Raw genomic sequence first — 6,402 nt, forward strand, 5'->3', positions numbered from 1 at the left:
GGATAGAAAAGATGGTAACAAATATCAAAAGAAAAGAAATAACTTGAACTCCTGAGACATATAAGTAGGAGCCATGAAGACAAGAACAAAAGGTACCCATCAGGGCTGTCCCCTCCACTAAAGTACTTTGGTCCCACCACTATGCCAATTCATCCTAAATATATTTACAGGAGGTGAATAAAATACAAATCTCATCAGTTTCACACTGCTCTCAGTATACCCTTCACCTATAAAGTTAAGCCCCACACTCCTATGAATGCACACAACTCTTCATGACCTCACTCCCACCAGTTTTATCAGTGCCTTTTCCTACTACCTCCTGAAGGGGAAGCTCCCTGAAAAAGAATAGTGTCTCAGCCGGGTGCCAGTGGCTCACATCTGTAATCCTAGCTACTTAGGAGGCTGAGATCTGAGGATCCTGGTTCAAAGCCAGCCCAGGCAGGAAAGTCCGTGAGACTTGTACCTCCAATAAACCACTAGAAAAACCAGAAGTGGTGCTGTGGCTGAAGCAGTAGAGCACTCGCCTTGAGCTGAAGAGCTGAGGGACAGCACCCAAGCCCAGAGTTCAAGCCCCACAACTGACAAAAAAAAAAAAAAAAAAGAATACTGTCTCAATCTTTGATATCTTTGCATTTCGGTTTGTTTTTGTTGTTGTTTCATTTTGTTTTAGGGATAAGGTCTTGCTATGTAGTTCAGGCTGGTCTCAAACTCACAATCTCCCCCCTCATCCTGGAAAGTGCTAGGATTATAGATACACCACTAACTCTTAACTCTATGCATGTGCTCCACTGAAAAGAAGCAGTGAAAAATGAGCCAGGGATTTTCTTCAGTTATCATCAACAGTTTAGGATTCCTAAGAAAGCTACGGTTACAACAAGGTGAGGCCCTCAATTCATCAGGTGTCTGGCATGCTCATAGGAAGTGTCAGCCCAGCACTCAACTCTCACCAAATTCCTCTGTATCTACTCATCTTGCATGACATTGAAGTGCGTTTCACAGAGAGTAAAATCATGCTGTCATTAAAGTAGCTGGTGGAAATGTACTTCTGGGGCCTGACTTGTTTGCAAAGGCCCTGGCCAAGGTCAACATCTGAAGCCTCATCTACAATGTAGGTGCTGGCAAGCCTGCCTCCAGCAGCCTTATGGCAGTAGGAGGAGGTTCTGTCTTCCACTCCTGCTGGCTCAGCTGAAGAGAAGGAAGTAGGAGAAAGAATCTCAGAAGTCTAATGATGACATGGGCTTTGATCTTTTTGACTAAATTTCTTTTGTAATATGTTCAGTTTTTAAAAACCTGAGCTCTGAGAATAAAAGCAGGGGGTGAGAGTGGAGAAAAATGCTAACTGGTTAAGGTTTGAAAAGAAAATTAGAAGATTGCTGGGTACTGCTGGTTTATACCTGTAATCCTGGCTACTCAATAGGCTGAGAATCATGGTTTGAAGCCAGTCCAGGCAGGAAAGACTATTTCCATTAACCACCAAAAACCTAGAAGTTTGGCTCAAGTGATAGAAAACCAGCCTTAAGTGAAAAAGCTAAGGGATAGCACTCAAGCCGTGAGTTCAAGGCCCAATACCAGCACACACCAAAAAAGTAGATAAGTACCTACAAAATAGGACCAGAAAATTCCCTTGTCAAAGATGACTTCCGTCAGGGCACTGATAGCCCACTTCTGTAGTCCTACCCTAGCTACTCAGGAGGCTGAGATGGGAGGATTATGGTTCAAAGCCAGCCTGGGCAGGAAAGGCTGTGAGACTCTTATCTTCAATTAACCACCAGAAAACCACAAAGTGGTAGAGTGCTAGCCTTGAGCAAAACAGCTCAGGGACAGCACTGAGGCCTTAAGTTCCAGCCCCAGGACTGACAAAAAAAAAAGACTTCCACACTCATCACTCTACCTGCCTCACTTTACCTATATACATACTCATACACATACTACAGAATAGTTACACTAAGACATTATCAGCTATTAACATTGTACAGTAAATAGTTTAATAGTAGACACTTGATTATAGGGTTACTTTCTATTTGGTTAACAATTGAGAAAACAATACTGGCAAACTGGAGTTGAGTCTTTTTTTTTTTTTTTTTTGCTGGTCATGGGGCCTGAACTCAGGGCCTGGGCACTGTCCCTCAGCTCTTCAGCTCAAGGCTAGCATTCTACCACTTGAGCCACAGTGCCACTTCCAGCTTTTTCTGCTTATGTGGTGCTGAGGAATCGACCCCAGGGCCTCATGCATGCAAGGCAAGCACTCTACCACTGAGCTACCTTCCCAGCCCCAAACTGGTGTTATGATTGGGATGAGATCAATAATCCTGAAATCAGGAGGAGGACAAAGCTGAACAAACCACAGTGGTAGATATGTTAACAAGAAAGAGATAAGCAAGTGTGAAATTTAGTATGTTGTTGTAGACAAAGGCAATCAAGACATGGAAGAAGTCAGAAGTTAGTGACAAAAACAAACTTTACCTATTGTGATGACTATTTTTATTTTGTGCCCAAACTTGGGCTTTTTTTAAAAATTTTTTTATTGTAAAGATACTATACAGAGGGTTACAGTTACATGAGTAAGGTAATGAGTACACTTCTTATTGAGCATTGTTACCCCCTCCATTGTTTTCCCCCTACCATCCCTTCCCTCCCTACCTTCCCCAGGTTCTTTTTTTTTTAAATTGTGATTAAGTGATTACATAATTTCCTAAGGGTTTTTTTTTGCACAAAGCTGGCACTCTGCCATTCAAACCACAGCTCCACTTCTGGCTTTTTGCTAGTTAACTGGAGATAAAAGTCTCACAGATTTTCCTACATGGACTGGCTTCAAACTTCAATCCTTTGAAATCAGCTTCCTGAGTAGCTAAGATTATAGGGATGAGCCACAGATGCCTAGCTCTGACATCTTGTAAAGTTAATAAATAACCTGTCTCACAGATGCCTAAAGTTAAACTAGGAACACTAACCGGAAAGGAACAGAATTCTGAAAATTAGAATAGGGGATGTGTGAAGAACCTGATGTGTGGAAATATTAAGGTTATAAGATGGATGGATGTGGACCCTAAGAAGAAATTCTGTATCTAATGATTCAAGTTGGGGAGTTAAATGTTTAAAATGGTTACTGGCCTAAAGCCACAGGCCCACAGTAAGTGAGCTCAAATTCTGGACCTGCTTTGTAATGGAACAGATTCAAAAACTCAAAGGCATAAGGCATAAGAGAATTAGAATGTTACAGTGAATTTCTCTCTCTCTGCCTGCCTCTGTCTGTCTCTCTGTATTGCTGAGGACCAAACTCAGGTCCTTAAACTTGGTATTTCTACTGAGCTTAATCACCAACTCCATGAATTTATTAAAGGTCTATTCACTTGTCTTAAAAAATTCAAATTGTGATTGTGAGAAATAATTTTGTGTGAGAGAGGAGCCTCAGCATTCTTAAAGAGCTTTGAGATCAATTTCTGCAAATTCAAAATAGAAACTGCTGCACCTAAATGCAAAATAAGTAGTTGGATCATGAGAAAATATTTATTATTATTATTATTGAAAATTACTGGTTATTCATAGCCTCAAACTTAGCACATCTGGCACTCAACGACTTGAGCCACATGTCCAGCCTATCTTTTTTTTTGCTGGTTATTTGTTTTCTGTTGATCATGGGGCCTGAACTCTGGGCCTGGGCGCTGTCCCTCAGCTCTTCAGCTCAAAGCTAGTGCTCTACCACTTGAGCCACAGCACCACTTCCAGCTTTTTCTGCTTATGTGATGCTGAGGAATCAAACCTAGGACCTCATGCATGCAAGGCAAGCACTCTACCACTAAGCCATCTTCCCAGCCTCTGCTGGTTATTTAGAGATGGAATCTCATAGACTTTTCTTTCCTGTGCTGACATTTAATCTTGATCCTTTGGACTTAGCCTCCCAAAAAAGCATGCTTTCATCTGGCAAGGTCAGCATACACATTCATTTTCTTCTCCTAGTAGTACATCCAATCTCCAACCTTATGTCATAACTTAGTTTGCAGAGATTGCCCTTTCTCTCACAACATACCATATTGGTCCATTAAGGTAATGGTGTGAGAGTGAGAACTCTCTAGTCTTCTTAGTGGGAAATATGAATGTGAGAGGACAGAAAGTAAATGAAAAATTCAGAGGTCTTCTACCTTTGTGGCATTTCTAGGGGTTCTTTCTAAGGAAAGGGTAAATCTTTATATCTGGCAATTCCTACACAATGACTCTTAAGATTTGGGGTAGGTTACTCCAGCAGGGAAAAAAAATGAGGAGATATTTGTGTCTTATGTGCTGCTCACTCAAGAGTGACTTCAGCATAGGATTTTTATAATCTAGCAGATAGGATGACATGTCCATGTATACCAGGCAGCCTCTTTTCCCACACACTCCTGTCATTGCCTCACTCACCAAAGCTGACCTGGCTGCAGCCACTGCTGAGTGTCCAATGTGTCAGCAACACTGAACCCTAGAGTGGAACATTTCCCCAGAGTGATCAGCCAATACCTAGTGGCAGGCCGATTACACTGGACTGCTTTTATCATGGAAGTAGCAATGTTTCATTACTAGAATCAACACTTTCTGCATATAGATGTGTCATCCTTGCACACAATGCCTTTGCCAAAATTACCACTCACACTTAAATATTCAATTTACTATCATGGTATTCCACACACAGCACTGTTTCTGATTATGTAACTCACTCTCAGCAATGAAGTGTAATGGTGGGCCTGTGCTCATTGAATTCACTGAGCTATAGCTCCCTCTCCCTTGAAGCTGATGGCTTTTGAAGACTTAGCTACAGCACTAGATAGGGCACAATTCCTTTCAAGACTGGGGTCAGGATATCCTGAATGCTATATGTGCTCTGAATCAGTGCCCAATATATGATACTTTCTCCATAGCCAATATTCACAGGTCTGTGAAGGAGGGTAGTTCTTTTAAGGGGTGGCAATACTATTATCCTAGTGACCCACTAGCAAAATCATGGCTTCCTAGGATCTCATACTCCTCTGGCCTGGAGTTCCAAAGGGAGGAAACATTAAAAGACCTAACAATTACTCCACTGAACTAGGTCAGACTGCCTCCTGGCCACTTTTGAGTTTTTTTATGTCTCTATAAAGGCAAAGAAGGGAGTTATTGTGTTGGATAGAATGAATGATCCTGATTACAATGGGGAAATTGGACTTCTACTTCACAATGAAGATAATTAACAATGTGTCTGGATTATAAGACATTTCTTTATATTAATGTCCAGTTCAGGAAGGACCATCGATAGCTCAGACCCTTCAAGGATGATGGTTCAGGTTGCCTCACCAGGTAAGAATGACAGTTGAGTTGCTTACTGAAGGCAAAGCAAATACAGGATGTGGAATGGAAGGAGACAATGATAAATACCAGTCGAAAGCATGTGGCGACTTACAGAAATGAAGACTATAACTGTCATCCATCTTCCCCATTTTAAATGTTTGTATTTATATGTATGTGTATATACACATATATAGTCAAGTATTCTGTTCCTTCCTCTTAGATGTAATTTAGGATATACTATATATTAGTACTGAAGTTTTGTTAACTTTTCATCATAGTACATAGGTTACAAAATATCAAAGAAAAGAGTAAACATCACCCAAGGACTTTGCATTCTCTCGGGAAAAAGATTTTTTTGTACACAGGATCACAAGATAGACTTCCTTTTGGATGGGGGGTCGAGCATGGGGCTTGAATTCTGGGCTTGGGCGCTGTCCCTGCACTCTTCAGCTCAAGGCAAGTGGTCTACCAATTGAGCCACAGTACCAGTTCCAGTTTTCTAGTGGTTCATTGGAGGTAAGAGTCTCACGGAGTTTCCTGCCCAGGCTGGCTTTGAACCACAATCCTCAGATCTCAGCCTCCTGAGTAGCTAGGATTAGAGGCGTGAGCCACCGGCGCCGGCTTATTTTTAATTTTTTAACTTCTTTTTTTATTCAACTATACCAAGGTTTGAATTCAAGACTTCATACTTTCTCAGATTGCTTGTTTGCTTGGCTAGGCCTCAACCATTTGAGCCATACCTCCAGCTGGCTTTTTGTTTGTTATTTTGGAGATGGAATATGACTTTTCTGGTTGGGCAGGCTTTGAACCACGATCTTTAGATCCCAGCTTCCTGAGTAGCTAGGATTACAGATGTGAGCTATCTGGCCTACCTTTCTTGTGGAGTGGGAGTGCCAGTCTTAGAGCTTGAACTCAGGACCTGGGTGCTCTATCACTCAAGCCACATCACCACTTCTGGTTTTCTGATGGTTAACTGGAGTTAAGAGTCTCATGGACTTTCCTGCCCAGGCTAACTTCAAACTGTAATCCTCAGACCTCAGCCTCTTGAATAGCTACAATTATAGGCATGAGTCACCAGCATGTCTCTACCTTTTTTTTTTTAACAAG

Source organism: Dipodomys ordii, unplaced genomic scaffold (assembly GCF_000151885.1).
Source record: "Dipodomys ordii isolate 6190 unplaced genomic scaffold, Dord_2.0 Scaffold63, whole genome shotgun sequence".
Lineage (NCBI taxonomy): Eukaryota > Metazoa > Chordata > Mammalia > Rodentia > Heteromyidae > Dipodomys > Dipodomys ordii.